Source organism: Periplaneta americana, chromosome 15 (assembly GCF_040183065.1).
Source record: "Periplaneta americana isolate PAMFEO1 chromosome 15, P.americana_PAMFEO1_priV1, whole genome shotgun sequence".
Classification (NCBI taxonomy): Eukaryota; Metazoa; Arthropoda; class Insecta; order Blattodea; family Blattidae; genus Periplaneta; species Periplaneta americana.
This window is the reverse complement of record NC_091131.1, coordinates 39740066-39759750: the sequence shown is the minus strand read 5'-3', so window position 1 is coordinate 39759750 and position 19685 is coordinate 39740066. Positions and strand designations below refer to the sequence as shown.

Here is a 19685-nt window from a genome sequence, read left to right as displayed (position 1 = left end):
CCTGGAATTTTGGAACCCAAAACCCGGAGTTTGGGAACTGGAACCCGGAGTTTGTGGGACGGAACCCGGAGTTTCGGAACTGGAACCGGGAGTTTTGAAGCCTGTCCGGAGTTTGGGAACCGGAACCCGTAGTTTTGGAACCGGAACCCGGAGTTTGGATCGCTACCCGGAGTTTAGGATTACATATGACATCAAAATCTGTGTGAATTACATATGTAATCCAAATATGGATGGATTACATGTGATCCAAGTACGTGGATTACATATGTGATCCAATTATGGGTGGATTACATACGTAATCCTAATCTGTGTGGATTACATATGTAATCCAATTATGGATGGATTACATGTGTAGTCCGATTATGGATGGATTACATACGTAATCCAATTATGGATAGGTTACATGTGTAATCCAATTGTGGATGGATTACATACGTAATCCAATTATGGATGGATTACATACGTAATCAAAAATTTGTGTGGATTACATAGGTAATCCAATTATGGATAGATTACATGTGTAATCCAATTATGGATGGATTACATACGTAATCCAATTATGGATGGATTGCATGTATAATCCAAATTATAGGGGATTACATACGTAATCCAATTATGAATGGGTTACATACGCAATCCAAATCTGTATGGATTACGTACGTAATCCAATTATGGATGGATTACATGTGTAATCCAATTATGGATGGATTACATGTGTAATCCAATTATGGATGGATTACATACGTAATCCAAAACTGTGTGGATTACATAAGTAATCCAATTATGTATGGATTACATATGTGATCCAAATACGTGGATTACATGTGTGATCCAATTATGGATATAATGCATACGAGTTTGGAAACAGGAACCTGGAGTTTGGGAACCGAAACCCGGACTTTGGAATCCGGAACCCGTAGTTTGTGGCCCGGAGTTTGGAACCCGGAACCCGGAGTTTGGGAAACGGAAATTGGCACCCGTAGTTTTGGAGCCGGATCCCGGAGTTTGGGACCCAGAACGCAGAGTTTGGTACCAGGAACCAGGAGTTTGTTACCGGCACCCGGATTTTGGGACCCCTAGGTTTGGAGCCAGAGCCCGGAGTTTGGAACCCGGACTTTGGGAACCGGAACCAGGAGTTTGGGACACGGTGTTTGGGAACCGGAATCCGGAGTTTGGTAACCAGAACCCGGAGTTTGGGAAGCGGAACCCGGAGTTGTGGAGCCAGAGTTTGCAAACCAAAATCCGGAGTTTTGGAACCCCTACCCGGAGTTAGGGACCCGCAACCCGGAGTTTTGGAACCCCTACCTGTAGTTTGGGTCCCGGAACCCAGAGTTTTGGAACCGGAACCCGAAGTTTGGGAACCGGAACCCGGAGTTTGGGGACTGGAACCCGTAGTTTGGTCCAGAAACCCGGAATTTGGGACCCGGAGTTTGGGACCCGTACCCGGAGCATCGGGCTTGGAACCCGGAGTTTGGGATTCGGAGATTGAGACCCGTAGTTTTGGATCCAGAGCCCGGAGTTTGGGACCCGGAACCCGCTATCTGGGACCCGGAATTTGGTTACCGGAGCTCGGAGTTTGGGAGACGGAACGAGCAGTTTGGGAAGTGTAACCCGGAGTTTGGGACCCGGCGTTTCTGAAGCGGAACCCGTAGTTTGGGAAGCGGAAACCGGAGTTTTACCCGGAAACCATAGTTTGGGATGTTAGAACCCGGATTTTCGAACCGTAACCCGGAGTTTGGGAACCGGAACCGGGAGTTTGGGTGTCCACGCGTAACCTGAGTCCTGAACCCGGAACTCGCTGTCCTGGATCCGGAAGACAGTATTGTCCCAGAATCCTAACCGGAACCGATTGTTCTTTATCCAGGTCCGCGAGTCTTGGACCCGGAACGCAAAATAGTTTTCTCGGAACCCGGAATCCTGAAAGCGGAGGCCTGTATATAGATCCCGGCGTCCTGGACAGGGAACCTGGCCGAAGTCGACGAGGAATAGGAAGTACATGACGACGGCGGAGAAGAGACGATTTCGACGACGAGACGAAGTAGACGACGATGACGAGATGAAGTGGAAGACGACGAGACCAAGATGACTTTTCAACTACGAAGAGACGCAGTCGATAATGCCACCTAGACGAAATTAGACGGTACGAAGTCGACGACGACGAGGCAGACAATGACAACGAGAAGTCGGCGGCAAGTACGGGACGATGTCGACGTCGGCGAAGAGGCAAAGTGGACGGCAACGACTAGACGAAATCGACAACGACGAAGAAATGAAGTCGACGACGAGATGAATTCGATGACGACGAGCCAAAGACGACGACCAGACGAAATCGACGACGACGGGAATATTTTCATAGTCCACTTCGGGTAGATGTCATGGATGAATTATAATAAGTAGTATTTGTCAAAGATAATCTAATGTGAATTACTCTCTTTCAAACAAGGTTCGATGATGTAATTTTTCTGTAGCTTAAAAACTTCATTTCGAATATTTTCAAGCAAGACAGTAAGATGCAATGTTCATTCAAGGTTACTTAAGTTCATTAAATGTTGTACTCGTAGTGATATGCATCTTATTTTTAGATTTATGATTCTACTAGTTGTACCCGTGCGCTCCGCTGCACTTGTTACAAATAAATATAAAGTAATTACATAATTAAAATAGGACATCTGGTCCAGGGAACATTCGTGTTTCGTAAAAGGATAAATCGTTTAATATGTTACTTAATTTAAAATTGTATTTAAATAATTAAAATGCGATGATTTTGGTCCTGAGATCACTCATTTAGTGCAATGATAATTCCTTTACCATGTTTCTTAATTGTTATTACATGCAAATAATTAAAATATGATCATTTGATTCAGAGAACATCCGTTTTTGGTGCAATTTGGTCCCATCAAAATTTTGCTTGGAATGAAACGTATCGGAAATAATTTTTAAAGAAACTTTTGTGATGTAATATTTTTCACAAAAATCAATAATAAGCGAGATATTTCGGTTTATTTAATTCAGGCCCCCTTATAACCCCCCTTTGAAATAAAGTATTTTGAATGCGATATAGCCTAAAATGTAAGTTACAACGAACTTAATTTATATTCCAATTTTCATCGAAATCCGTTCAGCCATTATCACGTGTAAAGGTAAAAAACATCCAGACAGACAGACAGACAGACATACAAACAAAAATTTCAAAAAAGCAATTTTCGTTTTCAGGGTGGTTAATTATATATGTTAGGACCAATTATTTTTGGAAAATCGAAAATTACCAGAAAAATTTCGGCTACAGATTTGTTATTACTATAGATAATAAACACCATGCAAACCCCATAGCAGTCGGATTCATATTCAATACAGCAGCGGTCAGGTGGCCTGTAGTGGGATGCTGGCAGCCTTCACGCACAAGAAAATATAGATAGCAGACCCCCAGGGTCCACCCAGGCGCTCGACGTGTTAAGTCCTATTCAGCTGTGCACCCTGTTCACACCAGACTCAACTCTAGTCATACACATGTGTAGTTAGCCTCAATTGCAATGTAAGGTATGAACTCAATGACGTAAATACATGTTATGTTAGCTCACTAGTTAAGTACAAAGTGCTGATCGCTTCCAAGCAAAGAGTCCACAGGAAGCATTCCTCCTCCATGTCATTTTGTTTATATTCATATTACTTTATTGTCATAAAATACAAAGTATACAGGCATAGTCAAACATTTTTATTCAAATGTATATTTAAAAAATTATCATCAACATTATACAAACATTCCTTTCTTAAAATAGACTTAACCCTTTCTAACCCAAATTAAATTTACAAGCAATCCATGTTGAAACAAATAGCTGTATTAGGACCAAGTTACGGGAGTGGCAACATTTGAAACAAAACTATATTCATGAAAATGTATTGAAATAGAAATTATCCAGTAAAATTTACCTTCATATGTAACACACAAGTATATAAATGCTATAAAGTTAATTATTGCCATATGGTATCTATACGTAAGAAAGGGTTAATAAATATATCCTGTTCCTACATGCCTTAATAAACTTATAACACCGCTCATTAATGCTATAGTCACTATACTGAAGGTTATTCATTACACATTGCATCTCTATCATCTACAGTACCTATTCCTTTAACACTTTCTCTTTACGAAATACTAGGCCTAATGACGTCAACATTTTATACTGTGAGCCTCCTATTAACACTAATTGTAACATATTGGATACTGAAAATCATTGACAATGAAATTAGCTTTTATGCAGTTTACAGTATGTCTCTTATTGTTAAGAATTATTTTTCCTCTATTCCTTTATACATATTACACACAAACACACACACGCGCGTATCTATAGTCCAATTAAGGTGTTCTTGAAATAAATTTGTATTATTTAACTAAACCACTCATTCTTTCAACTTTCTCTTCTCATCACATTGCAACTCTTTACGCGTCCAGCTGTATCATGTCACGAGGACAGTGCTGCCACACCAGTCTACGACATGAACGAAACATCACTGCCAGGCAATCCAGCGACATACTGCCATCTACCCGAGGAACCAGTCTGCAAACATAAGCAGTGTTATAGCTGCAATATCTCTATGTTTGAAATCAACAATGCAACGAAGACATGAAATACATAAACAAGAAGAAGCAAATGAAGAATGCCAAAGGAAAAATATTCATAACTGGAAAATCAAACATTGTAAACATATCCCACATTAGAATATATCACTATAATCATGGAATTAAATAATTACATTCAATTCAAAATAACGGTTTCAGTTTGCAACATAGCCACAATTTTGAACTAGGACTTGGTACCTCAATGAAGTCTTTTGCCCAATTTCAAATCTACATTTTGACCATTGCAAGGATAATAATTGTCAGAAAATGTGAAATAGGAGAAAGAGAACTGCAGATGGTGTAAGGTATACAAAGTACAATGCGCTTACTACTACAATAAATGTCCAAATAATTATCAAACTATTAAAATAATGAGTAAACATATATTTTTTAAAAAGTACAACAAAGGGGCTTAGAGATGAGACAAAAACAACATTAATTGCCAAAATTTTGAAGAAATCTAACATTTCTAAAGTCGATGAGTACAGTACATAACAGCAAACAACAATCAGAGTCAGCAGGAATACCCTCACTGCAAGGGATGAAAAATGCACAGCTCAAGAGAACAACCCTAAAAAAAAGTGCAACGGATTAGATCGATTTTATTCGTGAATATTAGTAAACATGCGGGGATGTTACAGTGCAAAGATAGGGTCTCTGAGCTCCTTCGTTCTACCTGTGTCGAGAAAATTCTGTTTTGGAACGCCAAAATGACGAGGTTTTTTAAATATCACGGACTCTACCGTCCATATGCCTGGGGACAGAGAGTTGTCTTTTACACTACAGAAAGAGTTCGACGAGATCTATTCGAAAAATTTATCAACTTTGTTGTAATTACACATATGGCGGAGATATGGCGGCGAGAATATTTGAGGATTAGAAGTTGGTATTTTTTCTCGATAATCAGTTTGTATTCGAGATTCCCATTTTGATGATATTGTGTTCGAAGTAAGTAAAGGGGGAATAAAAGAACGCAAACCGTTCCACGATATGACCAATATTTCCGGAAATAATGACCCTACCGAGGAACGGGATACGGTCCTGTATTCCCCCTTGACTTACTTGTTACACGATAGCCTCACACCGGGAATCGCGAACACAAGTTGATTTTCGACATTCTAGCCGCCATAATTCCTCAGTGCTTGAAGTGACAATAAAGCCGAAGAGTGCGTTGAATTCAGCTCCTCAAACTCTATCTCTGGTGTAAAGGACAACTTTCTATCCCCGTGCGTTTGGACAGGAGAGACCGGCAAAATTTCAAAAATCGGGCATTTTGACCTTCCAAAAAAGAAATTTTTCTACACAAGGAGAACGAAGCGAACCAGGGGCCCGCCCTTTTAGCTGTAGCATCCAGGTATCCTCAGTAATAACCACCGTGAAAATCCAGCAAATCCGCCGCACTTTTTTCTACACTTTTTTTTCCGGTACCTATGGTATTTCGGTCTCTAATTCCGGGAATAATGACCCTACCGAGGAACGGGATACGGTCCTGTATTCCCCCTTGACTTACTTGTTACACGATAGCCTCAAACCGGGAATCGCGAACACAAGTTGATTTTCGAAAAAAAAATGGGAAGGGTTTAAACCTCTATTCTGCCGACATTCTAGCCGACATAATTCCTCAGTGCTTGAAGTGACAATAAAGACGAAGAGTGCGTTGAATTCAGCTCCTCAAACTCTATCTCTGGTGTAAAGGACAACTTTCTATCCCCGTGCGTTTGGACAGGAGAGACCGGCAAAATTTCAAAAATCGGGCATTTTGACCTTCCAAAAAAGAAATTTTTCTACACAAGGAGAACGAAGCGAACCAGGGGCCCGCCCTTTTAGCTGTAGCATCCAGGTATCCTCAGTAATAACCACCGTGAAAATCCAGCTAATCCGCCGCACTTTTTTCTACACTTTTTTTTCCGGTACCTAAGGTATTTCGGTCTCTAATTCCGGGAATAACGACCCTACCGAGGAACGGGATACGGTCCTGTATTCCCCCTTGACTTACTTGTTACACGATAGCCTCAAACCGGGAATCGCGAACACAAGTTGATTTTCGAAAAAAAAAATGGGAAGGGTTTAAACCACTATTCTGCCGACATTCTAGCCGCCATAATTCCTCAGTGCTTGAAGTGACAATAAAGCCGAAGAGTGCGTTGAATTCAGCTCCTCAAACTCTATCTCTGGTGTAAAGGACAACTTTCTATCCCCGTGCGTTTGGACAGGAGAGACCGGCAAAATTTCAAAAATCGGGCATTTTGACCTTCCAAAAAAGAAATTTTTCTACACAAGGAGAACGAAGCGAACCAGGGGCCCGCCCTTTTAGCTGTAGCATCCAGGTATCCTCAGTAATAACCACCGTGAAAATCCAGCAAATCCGCCGCACTTTTTTCTACACTTTTTTTTCCGGTACCTATGGTATTTTGGTCTCTAATTCCGGGAATAATGACCCTACCGAGGAACGGGATACGGTCCTGTATTCCCCCTTGACTTACTTGTTACACGATAGCCTCAAACCGGGAATCGCGAACACAAGTTGACATTCTAGCCGACATAATTCCTCAGTGCTTGAAGTGACAATAAAGCCGAAGAGTGCGTTGAATTCAGCTCCTCAAACTCTATCTCTGGTGTAAAGGACAACTTTCTATCCCCGTGCGTTTGGACAGGAGAGACCGGCAAAATTTCAAAAATCGGGCATTTTGACCTTCCAAAAAAGAAATTTTTCTACACAAGGAGACCGAAGCGAACCAGGGGCCCGCCCTTTTAGCTGTAGCATCCAGGTATCCTCAGTAATAACCACCGTGAAAATCCAGCAAATCCGCCGCACTTTTTTCTACACTTTTTTTTCCGGTACCTATGGTATTTCGGTCTCTAATTCCGGGAATAATGACCCTACCGAGGAACGGGATACGGTCCTGTATTCCCCCTTGACTTACTTGTTACACGATAGCCTCAAACCGGGAATCGCGAACACAAGTTGATTTTCGAAAAAAAAATGGGAAGGGTTTAAACCTCTATTCTGCCGACATTCTAGCCGACATAATTCCTCAGTGCTTGAAGTGACAATAAAGCCGAAGAGTGCGTTGAATTCAGCTCCTCAAACTCTATCTCTGGTGTAAAGGACAACTTTCTATCCCCGTGCGTTTGGACAGGAGAGACCGGCAAAATTTCAAAAATCGGGCATTTTGACCTTCCAAAAAAGAAATTTTTCTACACAAGGAGAACGAAGCGAACCAGGGGCCCGCCCTTTTAGCTGTAGCATCCAGGTATCCTCAGTAATAACCACCGTGAAAATCCAGCTAATCCGCCGCACTTTTTTCTACACTTTTTTTTCCGGTACCTAAGGTATTTCGGTCTCTAATTCCGGGAATAACGACCCTACCGAGGAACGGGATACGGTCCTGTATTCCCCCTTGACTTACTTGTTACACGATAGCCTCAAACCGGGAATCGCGAACACAAGTTGATTTTCGAAAAAAAAAATGGGAAGGGTTTAAACCACTATTCTGCCGACATTCTAGCCGCCATAATTCCTCAGTGCTTGAAGTGACAATAAAGCCGAAGAGTGCGTTGAATTCAGCTCCTCAAACTCTATCTCTGGTGTAAAGGACAACTTTCTATCCCCGTGCGTTTGGACAGGAGAGACCGGCAAAATTTCAAAAATCGGGCATTTTGACCTTCCAAAAAAGAAATTTTTCTACACAAGGAGAACGAAGCGAACCAGGGGCCCGCCCTTTTAGCTGTAGCATCCAGGTATCCTCAGTAATAACCACCGTGAAAATCCAGCAAATCCGCAGCACTTTTTTCTACACTTTTTTTTCCGGTACCTAAGGTATTTCGGTCTCTAATTCCGGGAATAACGACCCTACCGAGGAACGGGATACGGTCCTGTATTCCCCCTTGACTTACTTGTTACACGATAGCCTCAAACCGGGATTCGCGAACACAAGTTGATTTTCGAAAAAAAAATGGGAAGGGTTTAAACCTCTATTCTGCCGACATTCTAGCCGCCATAATTCCTCAGTGCTTGAAGTGACAATAAAGCCGAAGAGTGCGTTGAATTCAGCTCCTCAAACTCTATCTCTGGTGTAAAGGACAACTTTCTATCCCCGTGCGTTTGGACAGGAGAGACCGGCAAAATTAAAAAAATCGGGCATTTTGACCTTCCAAAAAAGAAATTTTTCTACACAAGGAGAACGAAGCGAACCAGGGGCCCGCCCTTTTAGCTGTAGCATCCAGGTATCCTCAGGAATAACCACCGTGAAAATCCAGCTAATCCGCCGCACTTTTTTCTACACTTTTTTTTTCCGGTACCTAAGGTATTTCGGTCTCTAATTCCGGGAATAACGACCCTACCGAGGAACGGGATACGGTCCTGTATTCCCCCTTGACTTACTTGTTACACGATAGCCTCAAACCGGGAATCGCGAACACAAGTTGATTTTCGAAAAAAAAATGGGAAGGGTTTAAACCACTATTCTGCCGACATTCTAGCCGCCATAATTCCTCAGTGCTTGAAGTGACAATAAAGCCGAAGAGTGCGTTGAATTCAGCTCCTCAAACTCTATCTCTGGTGTAAAGGACAACTTTCTATCCCCGTGCGTTTGGACAGGAGAGACCGGCAAAATTTCAAAAATCGGGCATTTTGACCTTCCAAAAAAGAAATTTTTCTACACAAGGAGAACGAAGCGAACCAGGGGCCCGCCCTTTTAGCTGTAGCATCCAGGTATCCTCAGTAATAACCACCGTGAAAATCCAGCAAATCCGCCGCACTTTTTTCTACACTTTTTTTTCCGGCACCTAAGGTATTTCGGTCTCCAATTCCGGGAATAACGACCCTACCGAGGAACGGGATACGGTCCTGTATTCCCCCTTGACTTACTTGTTACACGATAGCCTCAAACCGGGAATCGCGAACACAAGTTGATTTTCGAAAAAAAAATGGGAAGGGTTTAAACCTCTATTCTGCCGACATTCTAGCCGACATAATTCCTCAGTGCTTGAAGTGACAATAAAGCCGAAGAGTGCGTTGAATTCAGCTCCTCAAACTCTATCTCTGGTGTAAAGGACAACTTTCTATCCCCATGCGTTTGGACAGGAGAGACCGGCAAAATTAAAAAAATCGGGCATTTTGACCTTCCAAAAAAGAAATTTTTCTACACAAGGAGAACGAAGCGAACCAGGGGCCCGCCCTTTTAGCTGTAGCATCCAGGTATCCTCAGGAATAACCACCGTGAAAATCCAGCAAATCCGCCGCACTTTTTTCTACACTTTTTTTTCCGGTACCTATGGTATTTCGGTCTCTAATTCCGGGAATAATGACCCTACCGAGGAACGGGATACGGTCCTGTATTCCCCCTTGACTTACTTGTTACACGATAGCCTCAAACCGGGAATCGCGAACACAAGTTGATTTTCGAAAAAAAAATGGGAAGGGTTTAAACCTCTATTCTGCCGACATTCTAGCCGACATAATTCCTCAGTGCTTGAAGTGACAATAAAGCCGAAGAGTGCGTTGAATTCAGCTCCTCAAACTCTATCTCTGGTGTAAAGGACAACTTTCTATCCCCGTGCGTTTGGACAGGAGAGACCGGCAAAATTTCAAAAATCGGGCATTTTGACCTTCCAAAAAAGAAATTTTTCTACACAAGGAGAACGAAGCGAACCAGGGGCCCGCCCTTTTAGCTGTAGCATCCAGGTATCCTCAGTAATAACCACCGTGAAAATCCAGCTAATCCGCCGCACTTTTTTCTACACTTTTTTTTCCGGTACCTAAGGTATTTCGGTCTCTAATTCCGGGAATAACGACCCTACCGAGGAACGGGATACGGTCCTGTATTCCCCCTTGACTTACTTGTTACACGATAGCCTCAAACCGGGAATCGCGAACACAAGTTGATTTTCGAAAAAAAATTGGGAAGGGTTTAAACCACTATTCTGCCGACATTCTAGCCGCCATAATTCCTCAGTGCTTGAAGTGACAATAAAGCCGAAGAGTGCGTTGAATTCAGCTCCTCAAACTCTATCTCTGGTGTAAAGGACAACTTTCTATCCCCGTGCGTTTGGACAGGAGAGACCGGCAAAATTTCAAAAATCGGGCATTTTGACCTTCCAAAAAAGAAATTTTTCTACACAAGGAGAACGAAGCGAACCAGGGGCCCGCCCTTTTAGCTGTAGCATCCAGGTATCCTCAGTAATAACCACCGTGAAAATCCAGCTAATCCGCCGCACTTTTTTCTACACTTTTTTTTCCGGTACCTAAGGTATTTCGGTCTCTAATTCCGGGAATAACGACCCTACCGAGGAACGGGATACGGTCCTGTATTCCCCCTTGACTTACTTGTTACACGATAGCCTCAAACCGGGAATCGCGAACACAAGTTGATTTTCGAAAAAAAAAATGGGAAGGGTTTAAACCACTATTCTGCCGACATTCTAGCCGCCATAATTCCTCAGTGCTTGAAGTGACAATAAAGCCGAAGAGTGCGTTGAATTCAGCTCCTCAAACTCTATCTCTGGTGTAAAGGACAACTTTCTATCCCCGTGCGTTTGGACAGGAGAGACCGGCAAAATTTCAAAAATCGGGCATTTTGACCTTCCAAAAAAGAAATTTTTCTACACAAGGAGAACGAAGCGAACCAGGGGCCCGCCCTTTTAGCTGTAGCATCCAGGTATCCTCAGTAATAACCACCGTGAAAATCCAGCAAATCCGCAGCACTTTTTTCTACACTTTTTTTTCCGGTACCTAAGGTATTTCGGTCTCTAATTCCGGGAATAACGACCCTACCGAGGAACGGGATACGGTCCTGTATTCCCCCTTGACTTACTTGTTACACGATAGCCTCAAACCGGGATTCGCGAACACAAGTTGATTTTCGAAAAAAAAATGGGAAGGGTTTAAACCTCTATTCTGCCGACATTCTAGCCGCCATAATTCCTCAGTGCTTGAAGTGACAATAAAGCCGAAGAGTGCGTTGAATTCAGCTCCTCAAACTCTATCTCTGGTGTAAAGGACAACTTTCTATCCCCGTGCGTTTGGACAGGAGAGACCGGCAAAATTAAAAAAATCGGGCATTTTGACCTTCCAAAAAAGAAATTTTTCTACACAAGGAGAACGAAGCGAACCAGGGGCCCGCCCTTTTAGCTGTAGCATCCAGGTATCCTCAGGAATAACCACCGTGAAAATCCAGCTAATCCGCCGCACTTTTTTCTACACTTTTTTTTTCCGGTACCTAAGGTATTTCGGTCTCTAATTCCGGGAATAACGACCCTACCGAGGAACGGGATACGGTCCTGTATTCCCCCTTGACTTACTTGTTACACGATAGCCTCAAACCGGGAATCGCGAACACAAGTTGATTTTCGAAAAAAAAATGGGAAGGGTTTAAACCACTATTCTGCCGACATTCTAGCCGCCATAATTCCTCAGTGCTTGAAGTGACAATAAAGCCGAAGAGTGCGTTGAATTCAGCTCCTCAAACTCTATCTCTGGTGTAAAGGACAACTTTCTATCCCCGTGCGTTTGGACAGGAGAGACCGGCAAAATTTCAAAAATCGGGCATTTTGACCTTCCAAAAAAGAAATTTTTCTACACAAGGAGAACGAAGCGAACCAGGGGCCCGCCCTTTTAGCTGTAGCATCCAGGTATCCTCAGTAATAACCACCGTGAAAATCCAGCAAATCCGCCGCACTTTTTTCTACACTTTTTTTTCCGGCACCTAAGGTATTTCGGTCTCTAATTCCGGGAATAACGACCCTACCGAGGAACGGGATACGGTCCTGTATTCCCCCTTGACTTACTTGTTACACGATAGCCTCAAACCGGGAATCGCGAACACAAGTTGATTTTCGAAAAAAAAATGGGAAGGGTTTAAACCACTATTCTGCCGACATTCTAGCCGCCATAATTCCTCAGTGCTTGAAGTGACAATAAAGCCGAAGAGTGCGTTGAATTCAGCTCCTCAAACTCTATCTCTGGTGTAAAGGACAACTTTCTATCCCCGTGCGTTTGGACAGGAGAGACCGGCAAAATTTCAAAAAATCGGGCATTTTGACCTTCCAAAAAAGAAATTTTTCTACACAAGGAGAACGAAGCGAACCAGGGGCCCGCCCTTTTAGCTGTAGCATCCAGGTATCCTCAGTAATAACCACCGTGAAAATCCAGCTAATCCGCCGCACTTTTTTCTACACTTTTTTTTCCGGTACCTAAGGTATTTCGGTCTCTAATTCCGGGAATAACGACCCTACCGAGGAACGGGATACGGTCCTGTATTCCCCCTTGACTTACTTGTTACACGATAGCCTCAAACCGGGAATCGCGAACACAAGTTGATTTTCGAAACAAAAATGGGAAGGGTTTAAACCACTATTCTGCCGACATTCTAGCCGCCATAATTCCTCAGTGCTTGAAGTGACAATAAAGCCGAAGAGTGCGTTGAATTCAGCTCCTCAAACTCTATCTCTGGTGTAAAGGACAACTTTCTATCCCCGTGCGTTTGGACAGGAGAGACCGGCAAAATTTCAAAAATCGGGCATTTTGACCTTCCAAAAAAGAAATTTTTCTACACAAGGAGAACGAAGCGAACCAGGGGCCCGCCCTTTTAGCTGTAGCATCCAGGTATCCTCAGTAATAACCACCGTGAAAATCCAGCTAATCCGCCGCACTTTTTTCTACACTTTTTTTTCCGGTACCTAAGGTATTTCGGTCTCTAATTCCGGGAATAACGACCCTACCGAGGAACGGGATACGGTCCTGTATTCCCCCTTGACTTACTTGTTACACGATAGCCTCAAACCGGGAATCGCGAACACAAGTTGATTTTCGAAAAAAAAAATGGGAAGGGTTTAAACCACTATTCTGCCGACATTCTAGCCGCCATAATTCCTCAGTGCTTGAAGTGACAATAAAGCCGAAGAGTGCGTTGAATTCAGCTCCTCAAACTCTATCTCTGGTGTAAAGGACAACTTTCTATCCCCGTGCGTTTGGACAGGAGAGACCGGCAAAATTTCAAAAATCGGGCATTTTGACCTTCCAAAAAAGAAATTTTTCTACACAAGGAGAACGAAGCGAACCAGGGGCCCGCCCTTTTAGCTGTAGCATCCAGGTATCCTCAGTAATAACCACCGTGAAAATCCAGCTAATCCGCCGCACTTTTTTCTACACTTTTTTTTCCGGTACCTAAGGTATTTCGGTCTCTAATTCCGGGAATAACGACCCTACCGAGGAACGGGATACGGTCCTGTATTCCCCCTTGACTTACTTGTTACACGATAGCCTCAAACCGGGAATCGCGAACACAAGTTGATTTTCGAAAAAAAAATGGGAAGGGTTTAAACCACTATTCTGCCGACATTCTAGCCGCCATAATTCCTCAGTGCTTGAAGTGATAATAAAGCCGAATAGTGCGTTGAATTCAGCTCCTCAAACTCTATCTCTGGTGTAAAGGACAACTTTCTATCCCCGTGCGTTTGGACAGGAGAGACCGGCAAAATTTCAAAAATCGGGCATTTTGACCTTCCAAAAAAGAAATTTTTCTACACAAGGAGAACGAAGCGAACCAGGGGCCCGCCCTTTTAGCTGTAGCATCCAGGTATCCTCAGTAATAACCACCGTGAAAATCCAGCAAATCCGCCGCACTTTTTTCTACACTTTTTTTTCCGGTACCTATGGTATTTCGGTCTCTAATTCCGGGAATAATGACCCTACCGAGGAACGGGATACGGTCCTGTATTCCCCCTTGACTTACTTGTTACACGATAGCCTCAAACCGGGAATCGCGAACACAAGTTGATTTCTGCCGACATTCTAGCCGACATAATTCCTCAGTGCTTGAAGTGACAATAAAGCCGAAGAGTGCGTTGAATTCAGCTCCTCAAACTCTATCTCTGGTGTAAAGGACAACTTTCTATCCCCGTGCGTTTGGACAGGAGAGACCGGCAAAATTAAAAAAATCGGGCATTTTGACCTTCCAAAAAAGAAATTTTTCTACACAAGGAGAACGAAGCGAACCAGGGGCCCGCCCTTTTAGCTGTAGCATCCAGGTATCCTCAGGAATAACCACCGTGAAAATCCAGCTAATCCGCCGCACTTTTTTCTACACTTTTTTTTCCGGTACCTAAGGTATTTCGGTCTCTAATTCCGGGAATAACGACCCTACCGAGGAACGGGATACGGTCCTGTATTCCCCCTTGACTTACTTGTTACACGATAGCCTCAAACCGGGAATCGCGAACACAAGTTGATTTTCGAAAAAAAAATGGGAAGGGTTTAAACCACTATTCTGCCGACATTCTAGCCGCCATAATTCCTCAGTGCTTGAAGTGACAATAAAGCCGAAGAGTGCGTTGAATTCAGCTCCTCAAACTCTATCTCTGGTGTAAAGGACAACTTTCTATCCCCGTGCGTTTGGACAGGAGAGACCGGCAAAATTTCAAAAATCGGGCATTTTGACCTTCCAAAAAAGAAATTTTTCTACACAAGGAGAACGAAGCGAACCAGGGGCCCGCCCTTTTAGCTGTAGCATCCAGGTATCCTCAGTAATAACCACCGTGAAAATCCAGCTAATCCGCCGCACTTTTTTCTACACTTTTTTTTTCCGGTACCTAAGGTATTTCGGTCTCTAATTCCGGGAATAACGACCCTACCGAGGAACGGGATACGGTCCTGTATTCCCCCTTGACTTACTTGTTACACGATAGCCTCAAACCGGGAATCGCGAACACAAGTTGATTTTCGAAAAAAAATTGGGAAGGGTTTAAACCACTATTCTGCCGACATTCTAGCCGCCATAATTCCTCAGTGCTTGAAGTGACAATAAAGCCGAAGAGTGCGTTGAATTCAGCTCCTCAAACTCTATCTCTGGTGTAAAGGACAACTTTCTATCCCCGTGCGTTTGGACAGGAGAGACCGGCAAAATTTCAAAAATCGGGCATTTTGACCTTCCAAAAAAGAAATTTTTCTACACAAGGAGAACGAAGCGAACCAGGGGCCCGCCCTTTTAGCTGTAGCATCCAGGTATCCTCAGTAATATCCACCGTGAAAATCCAGCTAATCCGCCGCACTTTTTTCTACACTTTTTTTTCCGGTACCTAAGGTATTTCGGTCTCTAATTCCGGGAATAACGACCCTACCGAGGAACGGGATACGGTCCTGTATTCCCCCTTGACTTACTTGTTACACGATAGCCTCAAACCGGGAATCGCGAACACAAGTTGATTTTCGAAAAAAAAATGGGAAGGGTTTAAACCACTATTCTGCCGACATTCTAGCCGCCATAATTCCTCAGTGCTTGAAGTGACAATAAAGCCGAAGAGTGCGTTGAATTCAGCTCCTCAAACTCTATCTCTGGTGTAAAGGACAACTTTCTATCCCCGTGCGTTTGGACAGGAGAGACCGGCAAAATTTCAAAAATCGGGCATTTTGACCTTCCAAAAAAGAAATTTTTCTACACAAGGAGAACGAAGCGAACCAGGGGCCCGCCCTTTTAGCTGTAGCATCCAGGTATCCTCAGTAATAACCACCGTGAAAATCCAGCAAATCCGCCGCACTTTTTTCTACACTTTTTTTTCCGGTACCTATGGTATTTCGGTCTCTAATTCCGGGAATAATGACCCTACCGAGGAACGGGATACGGTCCTGTATTCCCCCTTGACTTACTTGTTACACGATAGCCTCAAACCGGGAATCGCGAACACAAGTTGATTTCTGCCGACATTCTAGCCGACATAATTCCTCAGTGCTTGAAGTGACAATAAAGCCGAAGAGTGCGTTGAATTCAGCTCCTCAAACTCTATCTCTGGTGTAAAGGACAACTTTCTATCCCCGTGCGTTTGGACAGGAGAGACCGGCAAAATTAAAAAAATCGGGCATTTTGACCTTCCAAAAAAGAAATTTTTCTACACAAGGAGAACGAAGCGAACCAGGGGCCCGCCCTTTTAGCTGTAGCATCCAGGTATCCTCAGGAATAACCACCGTGAAAATCCAGCTAATCCGCCGCACTTTTTTCTACACTTTTTTTTCCGGTACCTAAGGTACTTCGGTCTCTAATTCCGGGAATAACGACCTTACCGAGGAACGGGATACGGTCCTGTATTCCCCCTTGACTTACTTGTTACACGATAGCCTCAAACCGGGAATCGCGAACACAAGTTGATTTTCGAAAAAAAAATGGGAAGGGTTTAAACCACTATTCTGCCGACATTCTAGCCGCCATAATTCCTCAGTGCTTGAAGTGACAATAAAGCCGAAGAGTGCGTTGAATTCAGCTCCTCAAACTCTATCTCTGGTGTAAAGGACAACTTTCTATCCCCGTGCGTTTGGACAGGAGAGACCGGCAAAATTTCAAAAATCGGGCATTTTGACCTTCCAAAAAAGAAATTTTTCTACACAAGGAGAACGAAGCGAACCAGGGGCCCGCCCTTTTAGCTGTAGCATCCAGGTATCCTCAGTAATAACCACCGTGAAAATCCAGCTAATCCGCCGCACTTTTTTCTACACTTTTTTTTCCGGTACCTAAGGTATTTCGGTCTCTAATTCCGGGAATAACGACCCTACCGAGGAACGGGATACGGTCCTGTATTCCCCCTTGACTTACTTGTTACACGATAGCCTCAAACCGGGAATCGCGAACACAAGTTGATTTTCGAAAAAAAAATGGGAAGGGTTTAAACCTCTATTCTGCCGACATTCTAGCCGACATAATTCCTCAGTGCTTGAAGTGACAATAAAGCCGAAGAGTGCGTTGAATTCAGCTCCTCAAACTCTATCTCTGGTGTAAAGGACAACTTTCTATCCCCGTGCGTTTGGACAGGAGAGACCGGCAAAATTTCAAAAATCGGGCATTTTGACCTTCCAAAAAAGAAATTTTTCTACACAAGGAGAACGAAGCGAACCAGGGGCCCGCCCTTTTAGCTGTAGCATCCAGGTATCCTCAGTAATAACCACCGTGAAAATCCAGCAAATCCGCCGCACTTTTTTCTACACTTTTTTTTCCGGTACCTATGGTATTTCGGTCTCTAATTCCGGGAATAATGACCCTACCGAGGAACGGGATACGGTCCTGTATTCCCCCTTGACTTACTTGTTACACGATAGCCTCAAACCGGGAATCGCGAACACAAGTTGATTTCTGCCGACATTCTAGCCGACATAATTCCTCAGTGCTTGAAGTGACAATAAAGCCGAAGAGTGCGTTGAATTCAGCTCCTCAAACTCTATCTCTGGTGTAAAGGACAACTTTCTATCCCCGTGCGTTTGGACAGGAGAGACCGGCAAAATTAAAAAAATCGGGCATTTTGACCTTCCAAAAAAGAAATTTTTCTACACAAGGAGAACGAAGCGAACCAGGGGCCCGCCCTTTTAGCTGTAGCATCCAGGTATCCTCAGGAATAACCACCGTGAAAATCCAGCTAATCCGCCGCACTTTTTTCTACACTTTTTTTTCCGGTACCTAAGGTACTTCGGTCTCTAATTCCGGGAATAACGACCTTACCGAGGAACGGGATACGGTCCTGTATTCCCCCTTGACTTACTTGTTACACGATAGCCTCAAACCGGGAATCGCGAACACAAGTTGATTTTCGAAAAAAAAATGGGAAGGGTTTAAACCACTATTCTGCCGACATTCTAGCCGCCATAATTCGTCAGTGCTTGAAGTGACAATAAAGCCGAAGAGTGCGTTGAATTCAGCTCCTCAAACTCTATCTCTGGTGTAAAGGACAACTTTCTATCCCCGTGCGTTTGGACAGGAGAGACCGGCAAAATTTCAAAAATCGGGCATTTTGACCTTCCAAAAAAGAAATTTTTCTACACAAGGAGAACGAAGCGAACCAGGGGCCCGCCCTTTTAGCTGTAGCATCCAGGTATCCTCAGTAATAACCACCGTGAAAATCCAGCTAATCCGCCGCACTTTTTTCTACACTTTTTTTTCCGGTACCTAAGGTATTTCGGTCTCTAATTCCGGGAATAACGACCCTACCGAGGAACGGGATACGGTCCTGTATTCCCCCTTGACTTACTTGTTACACGATAGCCTCAAACCGGGAATCGCGAACACAAGTTGATTTTCGAAAAAAAAATGGGAAGGGTTTAAACCTCTATTCTGCCGACATTCTAGCCGACATAATTCCTCAGTGCTTGAAGTGACAATAAAGCCGAAGAGTGCGTTGAATTCAGCTCCTCAAACTCTATCTCTGGTGTAAAGGACAACTTTCTATCCCCGTGCGTTTGGACAGGAGAGACCTGCAAAATTAAAAAAATCGGGCATTTTGACCTTCCAAAAAAGAAATTTTTCTACACAAGGAGAACGAAGCGAACCAGGGGCCCGCCCTTTTAGCTGTAGCATCCAGGTATCCTCAGGAATAACCACCGTGAAAATCCAGCTAATCCGCCGCATTTTTTCTACACTTTTTTTTCCGGTACCTAAGGTATTTCGGTCTCTAATTCCGGGAATAACGACCCTACCGAGGAACGGGATACGGTCCTGTATTCCCCCTTGACTTACTTGTTACACGATAGCCTCAAACCGGGAATCGCGAACACAAGTTGATTTTCGAAAAAAAAATGGGAAGGGTTTAAACCACTATTCTGCCGACATTCTAGCCGCCATAATTCCTCAGTGCTTGAAGTGACAATAAAGCCGAAGAGTGCGTTGAATTCAGCTCCTCAAACTCTATCTCTGGTGTAAAGGACAACTTTCTATCCCCGTGCGTTTGGACAGGAGAGACCGGCAAAATTTCAAAAATCGGGCATTTTGACCTTCCAAAAAAGAAATTTTTCTACACAAGGAGAACGAAGCGAACCAGGGGCCCGCCCTTTTAGCTGTAGCATCCAGGTATCCTCAGTAATAACCACCGTGAAAATCCAGCTAATCCGCCGCACTTTTTTCTACACTTTTTTTTCCGGTACCTAAGGTATTTCGGTCTCTAATTCCGGGAATAACGACCCTACCGAGGAACGGGATACGGTCCTGTATTCCCCCTTGACTTACTTGTTACACGATAGCCTCAAACCGGGAATCGCGAACACAAGTTGATTTTCGAAAAAAAAATGGGGGTTTAAACCACTATTCTGCCGACATTC

At 43.6% G+C, this 19685-nt stretch overlaps 1 long non-coding RNA gene across 2 annotated transcripts in view; it reads right to left on the bottom strand.

Annotated features, from left to right (window-relative positions):
* Window positions 1-3529: 3529 nt before the first annotated feature.
* LOC138715629 (uncharacterized) overlaps window positions 3530-19685 on the bottom strand; it is a 362085-nt gene continuing 345929 nt past the window's right edge. The window contains exon 5 of one of the 2 annotated variants that reach the window (XR_011336519.1): window positions 3530-4556. This is a non-coding gene — a long non-coding RNA (uncharacterized lncRNA). The remainder of the gene's footprint in view (window positions 4557-19685) is intronic. The other variant, XR_011336520.1, reaches the window with a different exon arrangement.